This window comes from Ranitomeya variabilis, chromosome 1, assembly GCF_051348905.1.
Source record: "Ranitomeya variabilis isolate aRanVar5 chromosome 1, aRanVar5.hap1, whole genome shotgun sequence".
Classification (NCBI taxonomy): domain Eukaryota; kingdom Metazoa; phylum Chordata; class Amphibia; order Anura; family Dendrobatidae; genus Ranitomeya; species Ranitomeya variabilis.
The window spans coordinates 1050558763-1050582904 of record NC_135232.1 but is presented as its reverse complement, the minus strand read 5'-3'; positions in this window follow the sequence as shown (position 1 = coordinate 1050582904).

Here is a 24142-nt window from a genome sequence, read left to right as displayed (position 1 = left end):
ATATATCATATATTTTTTTATCTTTATATATATATATATATATATATATATATATATATGAAACCCGACTTTGGAGCGAAGATCGCCGACCGCCGACCCGATCCCACAGTGAGAAACCCGACTTTGCCAAAAATCGGCGACTTTTGAAATTGGCTGATCTGTTTCGCTCAACCCTAATCCTAACCCTAACCCTAGGGATCCTAACCCTAACCTTAACCCTACCCCTAACCCTAACCCTAATCCCAACCCTAGCTATTTCTATTTATAGTGGGTTTTCTAGATGATTTTGATTGGCAGCTGTCACACACTTCTCAGCATGCGTTTCAAAAACGCAAACGCAGGAAAAAACGCATGTAAACGCTTCAAAACGCCGCGTTTTTTTACCGCATGCGTCTAAAAAACGCGGCGTTTTGCCGCGTTTACATGCGTTTTTTTCACCACCTGCGTTTGCGTTTTCAACGATGTGTTTTTAAACGCAAATGTGAAACTAGCCTAAGTGATCCGTTACACGGCAGATGCGGAAAAACTGCCAGATCTGCTGCAAAAGCCTACTTTCACATCAGCGATTTTTGCCAAAGTCACTGCCGATAGCTATTTCAGTTTCATATATCTAATAACTGTTGGACACAGTAATGTTTCTGCCTTGAAATGAGGTTTATTGTACTAACAGAAAATGTGCAATCTGCATTCAAACAAAATTTGACAGGTGCATAAGTATGGGCACCCTTATCATTTTCTTGTTTTAAATACTCCTACCTACTTTTTACTGACTTACTAAAGCACTTTTTTTGGTTTTGTAACCTCATTGAGCTTTGAACTTCATAGCCAGGTGTATGCAATCATGAGAAAAGCTACTTACAGTGGCCACTTGCAAGTTGTTCTCCTGTTTGAATCTCCTCTGAAGAGTGGCATCATGGGCTCCTCAAAACAACTGTCAAATCATCTGAAAACAAAGATTATTCAACATAGTTGTTCAGGGGAAGGATACAAAAAGCTGTCTAAGAGATTTAACCTGTCAATTTCCACTGTGAGGAACATAGTAAGGAAATGGAAGAACACAGGTACAGTTCTTGTTAAGGCCAGAAGTGGCAGGCCAAGAAAAACATCAGAAAGGCAGAGAAGAAGAATGGTGAGATCAGTCAAGGACAATCCCCAGACCACCTCCAGAGAGCTGCAGCATCAACTTGCTGCAGATGATGTCACTGTGCATCGGTCAACTATACAACGCACTTTGCACAAGGAGAAGCTGTATGGGAGAGTGATGCGAAAGAAGCCGTTTCTGCAAGCACGCCACAAACAGAGTCAGCTGAGGTATGCAAAAGCACATTTGGAGAAGCCAGTTTCTTTTTGGAAGAAGGTCCTGTGGACTGATGAAACCAAGATTGAGTTGTTTGGTCATACAAAAAGGCGTTATGCATGGTGGCCAAAAAACACAGCATTCCAAGAAAAACACTTGCTACCCACAGTAAAATTTGGTGGAGGTTCCATCATGCTTTGGGACTGTGTGGCCAATGCTGGCAGCGGGAATCTTGTTAAAGTTGAGGGACGCATGGATTCCTCTCAGTATCAGCAGATTCTTGACAACAATGTTCATGAATCAGTGGCAAAGTTGAAGTTACGCAGGGGATGGATCTTTCAGCAAGACAATGATCCAAAACACCGCTCCAGATCTACTCAGGCATTCATGCAGAGGAACAATTACACTGTTCTGGAATGGCCATCCCAGTCCCCAGACCTGAATATCATTGAACATCTGTGGGATAATTTGAAGAGGGCTGTCCATGCTCAGCGACCATCAAACTTAACTGAACTGGAATTGTTTTGTAAAGAGGAATGGTCAAAAATACCTTCATCCAGGATCCATGAACTCATTAAAAGCTACAGGAAGCGACCAGAGGCTGTTATTTTTGCAAAAGGAGGATCTACTAAATATTAATGTCACTTTTCTGGTGAGGTGCCCATACTTATGCACCTGTCAAATTTTGTTTGAATGCAGATTGCACATTTTCTGTTAGTACAATAAACCTCATTTCAAGGCAGAAACATTACTGTGTCCAACAGTTATTAGATATATGAAACTGAAATAGCTGTTGCAAAAAAAAAAATTTTTATAAAACATTAAGCTTAAGATTAATAGGGGTGCCCAAACTTTTTCATATAACTGTAACTATTGAACAAAATGGCCACAATAAAGGGATTCAAAAATAGCACTCTCCCATACAGTGTCCAGGTGTACAACACTTAGCTCGGACAGGGTCATTGTTGGTTCACCTGTCGTAGCCTCTGTTAGTTGAGATTTGTCCAGCAGACAGCATCTTTGGGAATCTTGAAGAAGTGAACTTCTCCTAGGGCTACCACTCTGAACTTTCCTGTGTAGCGTAGGATACTTGTAGGATACACAATCATTTCACATCCAGAAATTGGACTCTGCACTTCTGGACCTACACGGATTAGTTGGAAAGAAAGCAATCTCTTGGCTGGTGACAGTGAAGTCATCCTTGTTGCTTGCATGGAGGCAGTGCCGGCTCAAGGTTTTCGTGGGCCCCACGTGAAAGCGTCTCAGTGGGCCCCTTTAACACACACCATGCTGTATGATGCACAGATAACAAATATAGATATAGTACAATGCCAAAGATTTCACTTACCTCTTACATTACAGGAGTGATATCTAATGTAAATTCTATAATAGCTCAGAAACCGGTGAATCCTCGCAGCACACATAGTGACTGCAGACTGATCATTTTAGACCGAACAATATAATCCTCCATAGAGTATTATGGGCACCATGTAGTCCTCCATCGAGTATTATGGACCCCACATAGTACTCCAAACAGTATTATGGGCACCACATAGTCCTTCAAACAGAATTCTGAGCAGCACGTACTCATCCATACATTATTATGGGCACCACACATTCCTCCATTCATTATTATTGGCACCACATAGTCCTTCATACAGTATTATGAGCCCCATATATTGTTCTATGCAGTATAATTGACACTACATAGTCCTCCATACAGTATAATAGTCCCCGTATATTGCTCCATACAGTATAATGGGCCCAATATATTGCTCCATAAAATATATAATGGCCCGATATATTGCTCTATACAGTATATAATGGCCCCATATATTGTTCCATACAGTATAATGGCCCATATATTGCTCTATACAGCATAATTGGCCCCATATATTGCTCCATACAGTATAATGGGCCCCATATAATGATCCATACAGTATAATGGACCCCATATAATGATCCATACAGTATAATGGGCCCCATATAAAGCTTCATACAAAAAAAATACCTTTCCCAGTCTCCGCAGCTCCTGTCTCATCAGCATCTTCTGACACTCTACAGTGCTCAGCACAGAGGGTGAGCTATAGTGACATCATTGCGCCCTCTGCCCTGAGACTTCATAGAGTCATAAGACGCGGATGCTGGGGGGAACAAGGAGAGGGGGTGGTGCCAGCACTGGCATCAGGCTCCCCCGACTCATGAGCCTCATAGTGTGCTGGTGTCCTGGACAGTGAGTGAGCCCCCCATTCAAACACACACTTGCCCGGGTGCACAAAGTAGTGGCACGGGCAGTGCATGGAAGATAACATCTTGGGTTTTATAACGTAGCAGCTTAATAAGTAATGGATGCAAATGTGCCCCAGGAGTTAGTAGGCAAGTATACAACAGGGACAGAGTCTCTGTACTGAACATGTTCTTAACCCAGGTCTCGTATTACTCTGTATAGATGTTCTCTTCACCATCCTCGGGTATACCTATCAAGTGTACATTGTTCCTCTGTAATCTATTCTCCAATACATCCGACTTGGATAACAGAAATAGGATAACTTGAGTTGACGGAAGTTGCGACTTATAGGGGCCATTTTGTCTTCAAAATCATTCATCCTTCCTTACACGGCTGCAGTATGTTCATTGGTTTTCAATAGTCTGTCCTTCATAAATAGGGATGGGTGAACCCGTAGATGTTCGGGTATGTCGGGTTTGGCCGAACTGTATAAAAAAGTTTGGTTCGGGTACCAGAACGGTACCCAAACTTGATCCCAAACTCAGAACCCAATCAAATGAACGAGAAGCCTGAACATCCAGCAGTTCCCATGCTGTCATCTGTGTGACAGCGTGGAAAACACCTACTCTGATCGGCGGTAACCTTACTGATGTTAGTGCCGGTCACAGCGATGCGGTTTTCATGCTGTCACACAGAGGACAAGGTGTCAGCAGCTGTGACTGGCAGTGAAAGGGTTACTGCCGGTCAGGCGTCAGCTGATGAGTTCTACTCTCATCATCATATGCCTGGTCTTGCTGATAGCAACAAGAGCAGGTGACGCTGATGAGAGCATTCAAGAGTCGGCGCCTGTGCATAGTAATAAAGATATCAGTGTTATATATAATTAGTGCAGTGCATGTATAAATTACTGTACATGTCTTTAGCTAATAAATAAATGGAACAAAAAAATTACTTGGGGTCTCTCTTATTTTTACTAACCAGCTAAGAGAAAGCGGACAGCTGGGGGCTGGTGTTATTACTCTAGGAAGGGGATAATATACATGAAGCTTCCCAGGCTATTGAGATCAGCTCACAGCTGTCTGCATAGCCCTTATTGGTTATTAAAAAGGGGGACCCCCAATAAAATTATGTGGGGTCCCCCCTAATTTTAATAAACAGCAAAGGCTAAATAGACAGCTGTGGGCTGATCTTAATAATCTGAAAAGGGGCCATTGAAATTGCCCCCTCCCATACTAATAACATCAGCTCTGAACCGCCCCAGAAATGGCGCATCCATTAACACTCTGCCCAAGCTCCACCCCAGCTCCACCTCCACCTGAGCTCTGCCTCCACCCCTCGAACCTTCCACAGTACCACCGCCCACTCTTGGAAAAACTCCACTTCTGCACCTCGGCTTCACCAATCACACATTAAAAGTTCCCATAGAACACCTTATCATATACAGTTGAAACCAGAAGTTTACATACACTATATGAAAAGACACACATGCATGTTTTTCTCAATATCTGAAACAAAATCAGAATAAACCTTTCCCGATTTAGATCAATTAGGATTACCATAATTATTAATATTTGCCAAACGTCAGAATAATGGGAGAGAGAGAGAATGTTTTAAGGCATTTCTCTTACTTACTGCAAAGTCAAAAGTTTACATACATTTCATTAGTATTTGGTACCATTGCCATTAAGCTGAATGACTTGGTTCACACGTTTGGAATATCCTTCCGCAAGCTTCTCACAATAGTTGGTTGGAATTTGGGCCCATTCCTCCTGACAAAACTGGTGTAACTGATCTAGGTTTGTAGGTGACCTTGCTCGCACCGGCCTTTTCAGCTTTGCTCATACATTTTCAATAGGAGATCAGGGCTTTGTGATGGCCACTCCAAAACATTGACTTTGTTACCCATAAGCCACTTTGTTACCCATAACCCACATGTCTCCAAAAATTGAGGTCTGTGTTCCTGTGTGCATTTGCAAACATTAATCTGGCTAGTTATGTTTCTTTTGGAGTAATGGCTTCTTCCTGGCAGAGTGGCTTTTCTGCCCATGTTGATACAGTACTCGCTTTACTGTGGTTATTGACACAATCTTACCAGTTCCTCCATCATTTACGCAAGGTCTTTGGCTTTGTCCTTGGGTTGATATGCACATGTTGGACCAAAGCACGTTCATCTCTAGGAAACAGAACCCGTCTCCTTCCTGAGTGGTATGATGGCTGGACATTCTCATCTTGTTTGTACTGGCGTATAATTGTTTGTACAGATGAATGAGGCACCTTCAGGTATTTTGAAATTGTACCCAAGGATGAGCCAGACTTGTGCAAGTCCACAATTCTCTTCCTGATTTCTTGTCAGACTTTCCCATGCTGCTACACAAAGAAGCAGTATGCTTCAGGTGTGCATTAACCCCTTCGTGCCATGCGCCGTACTAGTACGGCGCTGCCGGCACTGCATTAGTGCCAGCCGCAGTACTAGTACGGCGCCCCGATCACCGCGGTCTCACGCTGAGCGCCGCAGTGATCGGGTGCGGGTGTCAGCTGTATATGACAGCTGACACCCCGCAGCAATGCCCACGATCGGCGCTGTCGCCGATCGCGGGCATTTAACCCCTCTGATGCCGCTGTCAATAGTGACAGCGGCATAGAGGGGGATCGCGCAGGGACGGGGGCTCCCTGCGCTCTCCCACCGGAGCAGCGCGATGAGATCGCGCTGCTCCGGTGACCTGGAAGGAGTCCCCGGATCCAAGATGGCCGCGGGACTCCTTCCGGGTCATAAGATGACCCTGCTTGCCGGCGTCTGCTGAGAATTCCTCATAGCAGGCGCCGGCAAGCCTCTGCAATGTGCCTGTCAGATCGGTGATCTGACAGAGTGCTGTGCACACTATCAGATCACCGATCTGTGATGTCCCCCCCTGGGACAAAGTAAAAAAAAAATTTTTCCACGTGTAAAAAAAAAAAAAAAAAAATCCTAAATAAAGAAAAAAAAAATAAATACATTCCCATAAATACATTTATCTAAATAAAAAAAACACCACACAATAAAAGTACACATATTTAGTATCGCCGCGTCCGTAACGACCCCACCTATAAAACTATATCACTAGTTAACCCCTTCAGTGAACACCGTAAAAAAAATTAAAAAAAAAACGAGGCAAAAAACAACGCTTTATTCTCATACCGCCAAACAAAAAGTGGAATAACGCGATCAAAAAGACGGATATAAATAACCATGGTACCGCTGAAAACGTCATCTTGTCCCGCAAAAAAAAAGCTGCCATACAGCATCATCAGCAGAAAAATAAAAAAGTTATAGCTCTCAGAATTATGCAATGCAAAAACAATTATTTTTTTATATGAAATAGTTTTTATTGTGTAAAAGCGCCAAAACATAAAAAAATTACATAAATGAGGTATCGCTGTAATCGTACTGACCCGAAGAATAAAACTGCTTTATCCTTTTTACCAAACGCGGAACGGTATAAACGCCCCCCCTAAAAGAATTTCAGGAATTGCTGGTTTTTGTTCATTCCGCCTCACAAAAATCGGAATAAAAAGCGATCAAAAAATGTCATGTACCCGAAAATGGTACCAATAAAAATGTCAACTCGTCCCGCAAAAAACAAGACCCCACATGACTCTGTGGACCAAAATATGGAAAAATTATAGCTCTCAAAATGTGGTGATGTAAAAACTATTTTTTGCAATAAAAAGCGTCTTTTAGTGTGTGATGGCTGCCAACCATAAAAATCCGCCCAAAAAACGCTATATAAGTAAATCAAATCCCCCTTCATCACCCCCTTAGTTAGGAAAAATAATAAAATTTTAAAAAATATATTTATTTCTATTTTCCCGTTAGGCTACTTTCACACTAGCGTCAGTACGGGGCCGTCGCGCTGCGTCGGCCCGACGTACCGACGCATGCTGTGCAAGCGCCGCACAACGGGGGCAGCGGATGCTGTTTTTCCACGCATCCGCTGCCCCATTGTGAGGTGCGGGGAGGTGGGGGCGGAGTTCCAGCCGCGCATGCGCGGTCGGAAATGGTGGACCGTCGGCACAAAAAAAGTTACATGTAACGTTTTTTGCTGCCAGCGGTCCGCCACAACACGACGCAACCGTCGCACGACGCTTGCGACGTGTGTCAATACGTCGCTAATGTTAGTCTATGGGGAAAAAACGCATCCTGCAGATGACTTTGCAGGATGCGTTTTTTCGCCAAAACGACGCATTGCGACGTATGCAAAAAAACGCTAGTGTGAAAGTAGCGCTAGGGTTAGGACTAGGGTTAGGGTTGGGGTTAGGGTTTCAGTTAGAATTGGGGAGATTTCACTGTTTAGGCACATCAGGGGCTCTCCAAACGCGACATGGCGTCCGATCTCAACGCGTTTGCGTTAAAAACGCATGCGTTTTTATAGAAAAAAACCAGAACACACACTGAAAAGTCACCCACCACCATCAAGGTGATAAAGGGATCCAAACTCTAACCCTACCCCTAAACTCATCCCTAACCGTTTAATGAACATTTTCTGACAGTCAGAGTGCCACGTATTTCAGTGCCACGTATTTCAGTGCCACGTATTTCAGTGCCACGTATTTCAGTGCCACATATTTTAGTGCCACGTATTTCAGTGACACGTGTTTCAGTGCCACGTATTTCAGTGCCACGTCTTTCAGTGCCACGATATTTCAGTGCCACGTATTTAAGTGCCACGATATTTCAGTGAAATACGTGGCACTGAAATATCGTGGCATTTACGTTAAATACGTGGCACTTAAATACGTGGCACTTAAATACGTGGCACTTATATACGTGGCACTTATATACGTGGCACTTATATACGTGGCACTTATATACGTGGCACTTATATACGTGGCCACTGAAATATCGTGGCACTTATATACGTATATACGTATATACGTATATAAACGTATTTCAGTGCCACGTATTTCAGTGCCACGTATTTCAGGTTAGGGTTAGGGGTAGGGTTAGGGTTTTTTGTTTTTTTCTTGTTTTCTTGTGTTTTTCTATAAAAACGCATGCGTCTAAAAAACGCATGCGTTTTACCGCGTTTACATGCGTTTTTTCACACATGCGTTTTTTAAAAAAACGCATGCAGATAAAAACGCAAGTGTGAAACCAGCCTTACCCTTGGGAAAATAAAAACATGGGGGCTAAAATATAATTTTCGTGGAAAAAAAAATATTTTTTATTTTCGCGGCTCTGCGTTATAAACTGTAGTGAAGCACTTGGGGGTTCAAAGTTCTCACAACACATCTAGATAAGTTCCGTGGGGGGTCTAGTTTCCAATATGGGGTCACTTGTGGGGGGTTTCTACTGTTTAGGTACATCAGGGGCTCTGCAAATGCAACATGACACCTGCAGACCAATCCATCTAAGTCTGCATTTCAAACGGCTCTCCTTCCCTTCCGAGCTCTGCCGTGCGCCCAAACAGTGGTTCCCCCCCATATATGGGGTATCAGCGTACTCAGGACAAATTGGACAACAACTTTTGTTGTCCAATTTCTCCTGTTACCCTTGGGAAAATAAAAATGTGGGGGCTAAAATATAATTTTTGTGGAAAAAAAAATATTTTTTATTTTCACGGCTCTGCGTGATAAACTGTAGTGAAACACTTGTTGGTTCAAAGTTCTCACAACACATCTAGATAAGTTCTGTGGGGGGTCTAGTTTCCAATATGGGGTCACTTGTGGGGGGTTTCTACTGTTTAGGCACATCAGGGGCTCTCCAAACGCGACATGGCGTCCGATCTCAACGCGTTTGCGTTAAAAACGCATGCGTTTTTATAGAAAAAAACCAGAACACACACTGAAAAGTCACCCACCACCATCAAGGTGATAAAGGGATCCAAACTCTAACCCTACCCCTAAACTCATCCCTAACCGTTTAATGAACATTTTCTGACAGTCAGAGTGCCACGTATTTCAGTGCCACGTATTTCAGTGCCACGTATTTCAGTGCCACGTATTTCAGTGCCACATATTTTAGTGCCACGTATTTCAGTGACACGTGTTTCAGTGCCACGTATTTCAGTGCCACGTCTTTCAGTGCCACGATATTTCAGTGCCACGTATTTAAGTGCCACGATATTTCAGTGAAATACGTGGCACTGAAATATCGTGGCATTTACGTTAAATACGTGGCACTTAAATACGTGGCACTTAAATACGTGGCACTTATATACGTGGCACTTATATACGTGGCACTTATATACGTGGCACTTATATACGTGGCACTTATATACGTGGCCACTGAAATATCGTGGCACTTATATACGTATATACGTATATACGTATATAAACGTATTTCAGTGCCACGTATTTCAGTGCCACGTATTTCAGGTTAGGGTTAGGGGTAGGGTTAGGGTTTTTTGTTTTTTTCTTGTTTTCTTGTGTTTTTCTATAAAAACGCATGCGTCTAAAAAACGCATGCGTTTTACCGCGTTTACATGCGTTTTTTCACACATGCGTTTTTTAAAAAAACGCATGCAGATAAAAACGCAAGTGTGAAACCAGCCTTACCCTTGGGAAAATAAAAACATGGAGGCTAAAATATAATTTTCGTGGAAAAAAAAATATTTTTTATTTTCGCGGCTCTGCGTTATAAACTGTAGTGAAGCACTTGGGGGTTCAAAGTTCTCACAACACATCTAGATAAGTTCCGTGGGGGGTCTAGTTTCCAATATGGGGTCACTTGTGGGGGGTTTCTACTGTTTAGGTACATCAGGGGCTCTGCAAATGCAACATGACACCTGCAGACCAATCCATCTAAGTCTGCATTTCAAACGGCTCTCCTTCCCTTCCGAGCTCTGCCGTGCGCCCAAACAGTGGTTCCCCCCCATATATGGGGTATCAGCGTACTCAGGACAAATTGGACAACAACTTTTGTTGTCCAATTTCTCCTGTTACCCTTGGGAAAATAAAAATGTGGGGGCTAAAATATAATTTTTGTGGAAAAAAAAATATTTTTTATTTTCACGGCTCTGCGTGATAAACTGTAGTGAAACACTTGTTGGTTCAAAGTTCTCACAACACATCTAGATAAGTTCTGTGGGGGGTCTAGTTTCCAATATGGGGTCACTTGTGGGGGGTTTCTACTGTTTAGGTACATCAGGGGCTCTGCAAATGCAACATGACACCTGCAGACCAATCCATCTAAGTCTGCATTTCAAACGGCGCTCCTTCCCTTCCGAGCTCTGCCGTGCGCCCAAACAGTGGTTCCCCCCAATGTATGGGGTATCAGCGTACTCAGGACAAATTGGACAATAACTTTTGTGGTCCAATTTCTCCTGTTACCCTTGGGGGGAAAAAAATTGCGGGCTAAAACATCATTTTGTGGAAAGAAAAAATGATTTTTTAATTTTCACAGCGCTACATTCTAAACTTTAGTGAAACAACTGGGGGTTAAATGTGCTCACCACACATCTAAATAAGTTCCTTAGGGGGTCTTCTTACCAAAATGGTGTCACTTGTGGGGGTTTCCACTGTTTAGGCACGTCAGGGGCTCTCCAAACACGACATGGGTTCCGATCTCAATTCCAGCCAATTTTGCATTGAAAAGTCAAATGGCGCTCCTTCTCTTCCGAGCTCTGCCATGCGCCCAAACAGTGGTTTATCCCCATATATGAAGTATCAGCATACTCAGGACAAATTGCACAACAACTTTTGGGGTCCAATTTATCCTGCTACCCTTGGGAAAATAACAAATTTGGGGCAAAAAGATCATTTTTTGTGAAAATTAATATTAATTTTTTTTTTACGGCTCCACATTATAAACTTCTGTGAAGCACTTGGAGGTTCAAAGTGCTGACCACACATCTAGATTAGTTCCTTAGAGGGTCTACTTTCCAAAATGGTGTCACTCTTGGGGGTTTCCACTGTTTAGGCACGTCAGGGGCTCTCCAAACACGACATGGGTTCCGATCTCAATTCCAGCCAATTTTGCATTGAAAAGTCAAATGGCGCTCCTTCCCTTCCGAGCTCTGCCATGCGCCCAAACAGTGGTTTATCCCCATATATGAAGTATCAGCGTACTCAGGACAAATTGCACAACAACTTTTGGGGTCCAATTTATCCTGCTACCCTTGGGAAAATAAAAAATTTGGGGCAAAAAGATCATTTTTTGTGAAAATTAATATTAATTTTTTTTACGGCTCTACATTATAAACTTCTGTGAAGCACTTGGAGGTTCAAAGTGCTCACCACACATCTAGATTAGTTCCTTAGAGGGTCTACTTTCCAAAATGGTGTCACTTGTGGGGGTTTCCACTGTTTAGGCACGTCAGGGGCTCTCCAAACACGACATGGGTTCCGATCTCAATTCCAGCCAATTTTGCATTGAAAAGTCAAATGGCGCTCCTTCCCTTCCGAGCTCTGCCATGTGCCCAATCAATGGTTTACCCCAACATGTGGGGTATCGGCGTACTCAGGACAAATTGTACAACGACTTTTTTGGTCCAATTTCTCCTGTTACCCTTGGTAAAATAAAACAAATTGGATCTGAAGTAAAAATTTTGTGAAAAAAAAGTTAAATGTTCAATTTTTTTAAACATTCCAAAAATTCCTGTGAAGCACCTGAAGGGTTAATAAACTTTTTGAATGTGGTTTAGAGTACCTTGAGGGGTGCAGTTTTTAGAATGGTGTAACTTTTGGACATTTTCTGTCATATAGACCCCTCAAAGTCACTTCAAGTGTGAGGTGGTCCGTAAAAAAAATGGTTTTGCAAATTTTGTTGCAAAAATGAGAAATTGCTGGTCAACTTTTAACCCTTATAACTCCCTAACAAAAAAAAATTATGTTTCCAAAATTGTGCTGATGTAAAGCAGACATGTGGGAAATGTTGTTTATTAACTATATTATGTGATATGACTATAATTTAAGGGCATAAAAACGAAAAATTTGAAAATTGCTAAATTTTCATAATTTTCGACAAATTTCTGTTTTTTTCACAAATAAATGCAAGTCATATCGAAGAAGTTTTACCACTGTCATAAAGTACAATATGTCACGAGAAAACAATCTCAGAATCACCAGGATCCGTTGAAGCGTTTCAGAGTTATGACCTCATAAAGTGACAGTGGTCAGAATTGTAAAAATTGGCCGTGTCACTTAGGTGAAAACAGGCTTTGGGGTGAAGGGGTTAAAATACATCCACAGGTATGTCTCTAATTAACTCAGATGTTGCCAAAAAACCTCAGAAACTTCCAAACACATGACATCATCATATGGGCCGTCCAGTGTTTAAAGGCATAGTAATCTTAATGCATGTAAACTTTTGACTTTGCAGTAAGTAATAAAAATGCCTTAAATCACTCTCTCTCTCTCTCCCTCTCTCGCTCTCTCTCTCTCTCTCATTATTCTGGTATTTGGCAAATATTAATAATTATGGTAATCCTAAATGACCTAAAACGGGAAAGGTTTATTCTGATTTCATGTCAGATATTGAGAAAAACATGCATATGTATAATTTTATATAGTATACGTAAAATTCTGGTTTCAACTGTACCTAACCATCAACTTTTGTTTTGGCCAAAATATTTTTTAAGCCTGCCACCACGACAAGGTAGACACTTTTGGCAGGGCCCAACTCTACTCTAATCTATTAAACATTTCTTAAAATACATAATACTCTTTTTAGGCATTTTTTAAATTTTATTGCGGGCCCTCAGCTCCTGCATATTTATGCTGCAAGGGCCGGTGGCGCACCAGCAGCTTAGGAACAGAGGGGGGGGGGGGGGGGGTCAGATGCGGCCAGCCCACTCTGCTGCTACCATATAATGTAAGCTGCTTCTGCAGTAAGAGACTGGGACCACAAGGCACATAAAGGCAAAGTAAATCAATTAGCCTGGACCCCAGTGTACCACGCAGGCTGCCAAGCCATTTATACAGAGTCCAGGCACCCCCTCTTTGTTTCTGCTCACCAGACCCCATGCACCAGTAATGCCCTGATGGCGGCCCTGCCCATCATATGCAGCTCTACGTGTAAATTAAATTTCCTAATATAGTAATAGCAATGAGACCTCTGTGCTGTTTATTAGCTTCATTTTCTTGCAGGTTGCACTTTGCATCCTTTTCTGGTATGGAACAAAATAGGAATTGCTGCTTTCCTTTATGATAGATAGATAGATAGATAGATAGATAGATAGATAGATAGATAGAGTGAAGGAAATAAGCATTTGATCCCTTGCTGATTTTGTAAGTTTGCCCACTGACAAAGACATGAAAAATCTATAATTTTAAGGGTAGGTTAATTTTAACATTAAGAGATAGAATATCAAAAATAAAATCCAGAAAATCACATTGTATAAATTATATAAATTTATTTGCATTTTACAGTGAGAAATAAGTATTTGATCTCTCTGGCAAACAAGACTTAATACTTGGTGGCAAAACCCTTGTTGGCAAGCACAACAGTCAGATTTTTTTGTAGTTGATGATGAGGTTTGCGCTCATGTCAGGAGAAATTTTGGTCTACTCCTCTTTGCAGATCATCTCTAAATCATTAAGATTTTGAGGCTGTCGCTTGGCAACTCAGAGCTTTAACTCCCTCCATGAGTTTTCTAAGGGATTAAGGTCTGGAAACTGGCGAGGCCACTCCATGATCCTAATGTGCTTCTTTTTGAGCCACTCCTTTGTTGCCTTGGCTGTATGTTTTGGGTCATTGTTTTGCTGGAAGACCCAGCCACGACCCATTTTTAATGTCCTGGAGGAGGCAAGGAGATTCTTACTCAGGATTTTACGGTACATGGCTTCATCCATTCTCCCATTGATGCTGTGAAGTAGTCCTGTGCCCATAGCAGAGAAACACCCCCAAAACATAATGTTTCCACCTCCATGCTTGACAGTGGGGATGGTGTTCTTTGGGTCATAGGTAACATTTCTCATCCTCCAAACATGGCGGGTTGAGCTAATGCCAAAGACCTCAATTTTTGTCTCATCTGACCACAGCACCTTCTCCCAATCACTCACAGAATCATCTAGGTGTTCATTGGCAAACTTCAGATGGGCCTGCACTTGTGCCTTCCTGAGCAGGGGGACCTTGCGGGCACTGCAGGATTTTAAACCTTTACAGCGTAATGTGTTACCAAAGGTTTTCTTGGTGACTGTGATCCCAGCTGCCATGAGGTCATTAACAAGTTCCCCCGTGTAGTTTTAGGCTGATCTCTCACCTTCCTCATGATTAACCCCTTCCCGACCCATGACGCCACGTAGGCGTCATGAAAGTCTGTGCCAATCCGACCCATGACGCCTATGTGGCGTCATGGAATGATCGCGTCCCTGCAGATCGGGTGAAAGGGTTAACTCCAATTTCACCCGATCTGCAGGGACAGGGGGAGTGGTACTTCAGCCCAGGGGGGGTGGCTTCACCCCCTCGTGGCTACGATCGCTCTGATTGGCTGTTGAAAGTGCAACAGCCAATCAGAGCAATTTGCAATATTTCACCTATGAAAATGGTGAAATATTGCAATCCAGCCATGGCCGATGCTGCAATATCATCGGCCATGGCTGTAAATCCAGATCTGCCCCCCCCCACCGCCACCGATCTCCTCCCCAGTCCTCCATTCTGTCCCATACTCCCCTCCGTCCGCCTGTCCGCTCCCCCGTCCTCCTGTCCGCTCCCCCCATGCTCCGATCCACCCCCCCTGTGCTCCGCTCCACCACCCCACCACCCCCTCATACTTCCCGATCCTCTCGGAGTCCGTACGTCTTCTCCCTGGGCGCCGCCATCTTCCAAAATGGCGGGCGCATGCGCAGTGCGCCCGCCGAATCTGCCGGCCCGCAGATTCGTTCCATGTACATTTTGATCACTGTGATAAAACCTATCACAGTGATCAAAATAAAAAAAATAGTAAATGAACCCCCCCTTTATCACCCCCATAGGTAGGGACAATAATAAAATAAAGAAAATATTTTTTTTTTCCACTAGGGTTAGAACTAGGGTTAGGGCTAGGGGTAGGGTTAGGGGTAGGGTTAGGGGTAGGGTTAGGGGTAGAAGTAGGGTTAGGGGTAGGGGTAGGGTTAGGGGTAGGGTTAGGGGTAGGGTTAGAACTAGGGTTAGCGTTAGAATTAGGCTATGTGCACACAGTGCGGATTTGGCTGCGGATGCTGTTATGACCCCAATGGCGAGGGTCTCAGAGGTACGTGGAAGTCTGCAGAATACAAAAATCCAGCTCATAGGGCAGTGGTAACTGGGTTGACCATATATCTACTCCTAACGCCAACACTAGAAGTAGCCGGGGATCATTCCTACGTTGATTCTAGATGACACGCTCCAGCCGGAGAATCTAGCTACCCCTAGTAGAGGAAAACAAAAGACCTTTCTTGCCTCCAGAGAAGGGGACCCCAAAGCTGGATAGAAGCCCCCCACAAATAATAACGGTGAGGTAAGAGGAAATGACAAACACAGAAATGAACCAGGTTTAGCACAGAGAGGCCCGCTTACTGATAGCAGAATAAAGAAAGGTAACTTATATGGTCAACAAAAACCCTATCAAAATCCACACTGGAAATTCAAGAACCCCCGAACCGTCTAACGGTCCGGGGGGAGAACACCAGCCCCCTAGAGCTTCCAGCAAAGGTCAGGATATAGATTTGGAACAAGCTGGACAAAAATACAAAACCAAAACAAATAGCAAAAAGCAAAAGGCAGACTTAGCTGATATAACTGGAACCAGGATCAGTAGACAAGAGCACAGCAGACTAGCTCTGATAACTACGTTGCCAGGCATTGAACTGAAGGTCTAGGGAGCTTATATAGCAACACCCCTAACTAACGACCCAGGTGCGGATAAAAGGAATGACAGAAAAACCAGAGTCAAAAAACTAGTAACCACTAGAGGGAGCAAAAAGCAAATTCACAACAGTACCCCCCCCTTAGTGAGGGGTCACCGAACCCTCACCACGACCACCAGGGCGATCAGGATGAGCGGCATGAAAGGCCCGAACCAAATCGGCCGCATGAACATCAGAGGCGACCACCCAGGAATTATCCTCCTGACCATAGCCCTTCCACTTGACCAGGTACTGAAGCCTCCGCCTGGAGAGGCGAGAATCCAAGATCTTCTCCACCACGTACTCCAACTCGCCCTCAACCAACACCGGAGCAGGAGGCTCAGCAGAAGGAACTACAGGCACAATGTACCGCCGCAACAAGGACCTATGAAATACATTGTGAATAGCAAACGACACAGGAAGATCCAGACGAAAAGATACAGGATTAAGGATTTCCAATATCTTGTAAGGCCCAATAAAACGAGGTTTAAATTTGGGAGAGGAGACCTTCATAGGAACAAAGCGGGAAGAAAGCCATACCAAATCCCCAACGCGTAGTCGGGGACCCACACCGCGGCGGCGGTTGGCAAAGCGCTGAGCCCTCTCCTGTGACAACTTCAAGTTGTCCACCACATGATTCCAGATCCGCTGCAACCTATCTACCACAGAATCCACCCCAGGACAGTCAGAAGGCTCCACATGACCCGAAGAAAAGCGAGGATGGAAACCAGAGTTGCAGAAAAAAGGCGAAACCAAGGTGGCGGAACTAGCCCGATTATTAAGGGCAAACTCAGCCAACGGCAAGAATGTCACCCAATCGTCCTGATCAGCAGAGACAAAACACCTCAAATAAGCCTCCAAAGTCTGATTGGTTCGCTCCGTCTGTCCATTAGTCTGAGGATGGAAAGCAGACGAAAACGACAAATCAATGCCCATCCTACTACAAAAGGATCGCCAGAACCTAGAAACGAACTGGGATCCTCTGTCTGACACAATATTCTCAGGGATGCCGTGCAAACGAACCACGTTCTGGAAAAACACAGGAACCAGATCGGAAGAGGAAGGCAGCTTAGGCAAAGGAACCAAATGGACCATCTTGGAGAAGCGATCACATATCACCCAGATAACGGACATGCCCTGAGATAGCGGAAGATCAGAAATGAAATCCATGGAGATATGTGTCCAAGGTCTCTTCGGGACAGGCAAGGGCAAGAGCAAACCGCTGGCACGAGAACAGCAAGGCTTAGCTCGAGCACAAGTCCCACAGGACTGCACAAATAACCGCACATCCCTTGACAAGGAAGGCCACCAAAAGGACCTGGCCACCAGATCTCTGGTGCCAAAAATTCCCGGGTGACCTGCCAACACCGAGGAATGAACCTCGGAAATGACTCTGCTGGTCCATTTATCCGGGACAAACAGTCTGTCAGGTGGACAAGACTCAGGCCTATCAGCCTGAAATCTCTGCAACACACGTCGCAGATCCGGAGAAATAGCTGACAAGATAACTCCATCTTTAAGAATACCAACAGGATCAGCGACTCCAGGAGCATCAGGCACAAAGCTCCTAGAAAGAGCATCGGCCTTCACATTCTTTGAACCTGGTAAATACGAGACAACAAAATCAAAGCGGGAGAAAAACAATGACCAGCGGGCCTGTCTCGGATTAAGGCGTTTAGCAGACTCGAGATACATCAGATTTTTGTGATCAGTCAAGACCACCACACGATGCTTAGCACCCTCGAGCCAATGACGCCACTCCTCAAATGCCCATTTCATGGCCAACAACTCCCGATTGCCCACATCATAATTTCGCTCGGCAGGCGAAAACTTCCTGGAGAAAAAGGCACAAGGTTTCATAACAGAGCAACCAGGGCCTCTCTGCGACAAAACGGCCCCTGCTCCAATCTCTGAAGCATCCACCTCAACCTGAAAGGGAAGTGAGACATCGGGCTGGCACAAAACAGGCGCCGAAGTAAACCGGCGCTTCAACTCCTGGAAAGCCTCCACGGCAGCAGGAGCCCAGTTAGCTACATCGGAGCCCTTCTTGGTCATATCCGTCAACGGTTTCACAATGCTAGAAAAATTAGCGATAAAACGACGGTAGAAGTTAGCGAAACCCAAGAACTTCTGAAGACTCTTAACCGACGAGGGCTGAGTCCAATCAAGAATAGCTCGGACCTTGACTGGGTCCATCTCCACAGCAGAAGGGGAAAAAATGAACCCCAAAAAGGGAACCTTCTGTACACCAAAGAGACACTTTGAGCCCTTGACAAACAAAGAATTTTCACGCAAAATTTTAAAGACCAACCTGACCTGCTCCACATGCGAATCCCAATCATCAGAAAAAACCAAAATATCATCCAGATAAACAATCAAAAATTTATCCAGATACTTCCGGAAAATGTCATGCATAAAGGACTGAAAAACTGAAGGCGCATTGGAGAGCCCAAAAGGCATCACCAAGTACTCAAAATGACCTTCGGGCGTATTGAATGCGGTTTTCCATTCATCACCTTGCTTAATGCGCACAAGGTTGTACGCACCACGAAGGTCTATCTTGGTGAACCACTTGGCACCTTTAATCCGGGCAAACAAGTCAGACAACAGCGGTAAAGGATACTGAAATTTGACAGTGATCTTATTTAAAAGCCGATAATCAATACAAGGTCTCAAAGATCCGTCCTTTTTTGCCACAAAAAAGAATCCCGCACCAAGGGGGGAAGAAGACGGACGAATATGTCCTTTCTTCCTTTCTCCAGAGACTCCCTGATATATGAACGCATAGCGGTATGTTCAGGTACCGACAGATTAAACAGTCTTCCCTTAGGAAACTTACTGCCTGGGATCAAATCTATAGCACAGTCACAGTCCCTATGAGGAGGCAGTGCACTGGACTCAGACTCACTGAAGACATCCTGATAATCAGACAAATACTCCGGAACTTCCGAAGGCGTAGAAGAAGCAATAGACACAGGCAGGGAATCCCCATGAATACCACGACAGCCCCAACTTGAGACTAACATAGCCTTCCAGTCCAGGACTGGATTATGGGTCTGTAACCATGGCAGCCCTAAAACAACCAAATCATGCATTTTATGTAAAACCAGGAAACGTATCACCTCGCGGTGTTCAGGAGTCATGCACATGATAACCTGTGTCCAATACTGCGGTTTATTTGCTGCCAATGGCGTAGCATCAATACCCCTAAGAGGAATAGGATTTTCTAATGGTTCAAGAGTAAAACCACAGTGCTTAGCAAATGACAGATCCATAAGACTCAGGGCAGCACCTGAATCTACAAACGCCATGACAGGATAAGACGACAGTGAGCAAATCAAAGTTACAGACAGAATAAATTTAGGTTGCAAATTACCAACGGTGACAGGACTAACAACCTTAGCTATACGTTTAGAGCATGCTGAGATAACATGTGTAGAATCACCACAGTAGTAGCACAAGCCATTCCGGCGTCTATGAATTTTCCTCTCATTTCTAGTCAGGATTCTATCACATTGCATTAAATCAGGTGTCTGTTCAGACAACACCATGAGGGAATTTGCGGTTTTTCTATCACATTGCACCGAATTAGGTGTCTGTTCAGACAACACCATGAGGGAATTTGCGGTTTTGCGCTCCCGCAACCGCCGGTCAATTTGAATAGCCAGTGCCATAGTATCATTGAGACCTGTGGGAATGGGAAAACCCACCATAACATTCTTAATGGCTTCAGATAGGCCATTTCTAAAATTAGCGGCCAGTGCACACTCGTTCCAATGTGTCAGCACGGACCATTTCCGAAATTTTTGGCAATACACTTCAGCCTCGTCCTGCCCCTAAGACATAGCCAGCAAGGCCTTTTCTGCCTGAATCTCAAGATTGGGTTCCTCATAAAGTAAACCGAGCGCCAGAAAAAACGCATCAATATCAGCCAATGCCGGATCTCCTGGCGCCAGCGAAAAAGCCCAATCCTGAGGGTCGCCCCGTAAGAACGAAATAACTATTTTTACTTGCTGAGCAGAGTCTCCAGATGAACAGGGTCTCAGGGACAAAAACAATTTACAATTATTCACAAAATTCCTAAACTTAAACCTGTCTCCGGAAAACAGTTCAGGAATCGGTATTTTAGGTTCTGACCTAGGATTTCTGATAACATAGTCTTGTATGCCCTGCACACGAGTAGCCAGCTGGTCCACACTTGTAATCAAGGTCTGGACATTCATGTCTGCAGCAAGCATAGCCACTCTGAGGTAAAGGGGAAGAAGAAAGAAAAAAAAAAAAACTCAGAATCTTCTTTCTTATAATCCCTCTTCTGCAACGCATTAAACATTTAATCATGGCCTGGCAAACTATTATGACCCCAATGGCGAGGGTCTCAGAGGTACGTGGAAGTCTGCAGAATACAAAAATCCAGCTCATAGGGCAGTGGTAACTGGGTTGACCATATATCTACTCCTAACGCCAACACTAGAAGTAGCCGGGGATCATTCCTACGTTGATTCTAGATGACACGCTCCAGCCGGAGAATCTAGCTACCCCTAGTAGAGGAAAACAAAAGACCTTTCTTGCCTCCAGAGAAGGGGACCCCAAAGCTGGATAGAAGCCCCCCACAAATAATAACGGTGAGGTAAGAGGAAATGACAAACACAGAAATGAACCAGGTTTAGCACAGAGAGGCCCGCTTACTGATAGCAGAATAAAGAAAGGTAACTTATATGGTCAACAAAAACCCTATCAAAATCCACACTGGAAATTCAAGAACCCCCGAACCGTCTAACGGTCCGGGGGGAGAACACCAGCCCCCTAGAGCTTCCAGCAAAGGTCAGGATATAGATTTGGAACAAGCTGGACAAAAATACAAAACCAAAACAAATAGCAAAAAGCAAAAGGCAGACTTAGCTGATATAACTGGAACCAGGATCAGTAGACAAGAGCACAGCAGACTAGCTCTGATAACTACGTTGCCAGGCATTGAACTGAAGGTCTAGGGAGCTTATATAGCAACACCCCTAACTAACGACCCAGGTGCGGATAAAAGGAATGACAGAAAAACCAGAGTCAAAAAACTAGTAACCACTAGAGGGAGCAAAAAGCAAATTCACAACAGGATGCGCAGCGGATTGGCCGCTGCGGATTCGTAGCAGTGTTCCATCAGGTTTAAAGTACCATGTAAACCTATGGAAAACCAAATCCGCTGTCCCCATGGTGCGGAAAATACCACGCGGAAATGCTGCGTTGTATTTTCCGCAGCATGTCAATTCTTTGTGGGATTTAGCAGCGTTTTACACCTGTTCCTCAATAGGAATCCGCAGGTGAAATCCGCATAAAAAACACTGGAAATCCGCGGTAGATCCGCAGGTAAAACGCAGTGCCTTTTACCTGCGGATTTTTCAAAAATGGTGCGGAAAAATCTCACACGAATCCGCAATGTGGGCACATAGCCTTAGGGTTGAAATTAGAGTTAGGGTTGGAATTAGGGCTAGGGTTGGAAATAGGGTTAAGAATAGGCTTGTGGTTAGGGTTATGGTTAGGGGTGTGTTGGGGTTAAAGTTGTGGTTAGGGTTGGGGTTAGGGTTGGGATTAGGGTTAGGGTTGGGATTAGGGTTAGGGTTGTGGTTAGGGGTGTGTTGGGGTTAGGGTTGGGATTAGGGTTAGGGGTGTGTTGGGGTTAGTGTTGGAGTTATAATTGAGGGTTTTCCACTGTTTAGGCACATCAGGGGTCTCCAAACGCAACATGGCGCCACCATTGATTCCAGCCAATCTTGCGTTCAAAAAGTCAAATGGTGCTCCCTCCCTTCCGAGCCCCGACGTGCACCCAAACAGTGGTTTACCCCCACATATGGGGTACCAGCATACTCAGGACAAACTGGGCAACAATTATTGGGGTCCAATTTCTCCTGTTACCCTTGCGAAAATAAAAAATTGCTTGCTAAAACATAATTTTAGAGGAATGAAAAATTATTTTTTATTTTCACGGCTCTGCGTTATAAACTTCTGTGAAGCACTTGGGGGTTCAAAGTGCTCACCACACATCTAGAATAAGTTCTTTGGGGGTCTAGTTTCCAAAATGGGGTCACTTGTGGGGGGTTTCTACTGTTTAGGCACATCAGGGGCTCTGCAAATGGAATGTGACGCCCGCAGACCACTCCATCAAAGCCTGCATTTCAAAACGTCACTACCTCCCTTCTGAGCCCTGACTTGTGCCCAAACAGTGGTTTACCCCCACATGTGGGGTATCAGTGTACTCAGGACAAACTGGGCAACAACTATTGGGGTCCAATTTCTCCTGTTACCCTTGTGAAAATAAAAAATTGCTTGCTAAAACATCATTTTTGAGGAAAGAAAAATTATTTTTTATTTTCACGGCTCTGCGTTGTAAACTTCTGTAAAGCACTTGGGAGTTCAAAGTGCTCACAACATATCTAGATAAGTTCCTTGGGGGGTCTAGTTTCCAAAATGGGGTCACTTGTGGGGGGTTTCTACTGTTTAGGCACATCAGGGGCTCTGCAAATGGAATGTGACGCCCGCAGACCACTGCATCAAAGCCTGCATTTCAAAACGTCACTACCTCCCTTCCGAGCCCCGACTTGTGCCCAAACAGTGGTTTACCCCCACATATGGGATATCAGTGTACTCAGGACAAACTGGGCAACAAATATTGGGGTCCAATTTCTCCTGTTACCCTTGTGAAAATAAAAAATTGCTTGCTAAAACATCATTTTTGAGGAAAGAAAAATGATTTTTTATTTTCACGGCTCTGCGTTGTAAACGTCTGTGAAGCACTTGGGGGTTCAAAGTGCTCACAACATATCTAGATAAGTTCCTTGGGGGGTCTAGTTTCCAAAATGGGGTAACTTGTGGGGGGTTTCTACTGTTTAGGCAAATCAGGGGCTCTGCAAAAGTAACATGATGCCCGCAGACCATTCCATCAAAGTCTGCATTCCAAAACGTCACTACTTCCCTTCCGAGTCCCGGCATGTGCCCAAACAGTGGTTTTCCCCCACATATGGGGTATCAGCGAACTCAGGAGAAACAGGACAACAACTTTTGGGGTCCAATTTCTCCTGTTACCCTTGGGAAAATAAAAAATTGTGGGCTAAAATATCATTTTTGAGAAAAGATAAATTATTTTTTATTTTCATGTCTTTCCGTTATACACTTCTGTGAAGCACTTGGGGGTTCAAAGTGCTCCCCACACATCTAGATTAGTTCGTTGGGAGGTCTAGTTTCCAAAATGGGGTCACTTGTGGGGGGTTTCTACTGTTTAGGCAAATCAGGGGCTCTGCAAAAGTAACATGATGCCCGCAGACCATTCCATCAAAGTCTGCATTCCAAAACGTCACTACTTCCCTTCCGAGTCCCGGCATGTGCCCAAACAGTGGTTTTCCCCCACATATGGGGTATCAGCGAACTCAGGAGAAACAGGACAACAACTTTTGGGGTCCAATTTCTCCTGTTACCCTTGTGAAAATAAAAAATTGCTTGCTAAAACATCATTTTTGAGGAAAGAAAAATGATTTTTTATTTTCACGGCTCTGCGTTGTAAACGTCTGTGAAGCACTTGGGGGTTCAAAGTGCTCACAACATATCTAGATAAGTTCCTTGGGGGGTCTAGTTTCCAAAATGGGGTCACTTGTGGGGGGTTTCTACTGTTTAGGCAAATCAGGGGCTCTGCAAAAGTAACATGATGCCCGCAGACCATTCCATCAAAGTCTGCATTCCAAAACGTCACTACTTCCCTTCCGAGTCCCGGCATGTGCCCAAACAGTGGTTTTCCCCCACATATGGGGTATCAGCGAACTCAGGAGAAACAGGACAACAACTTTTGGGGTCCA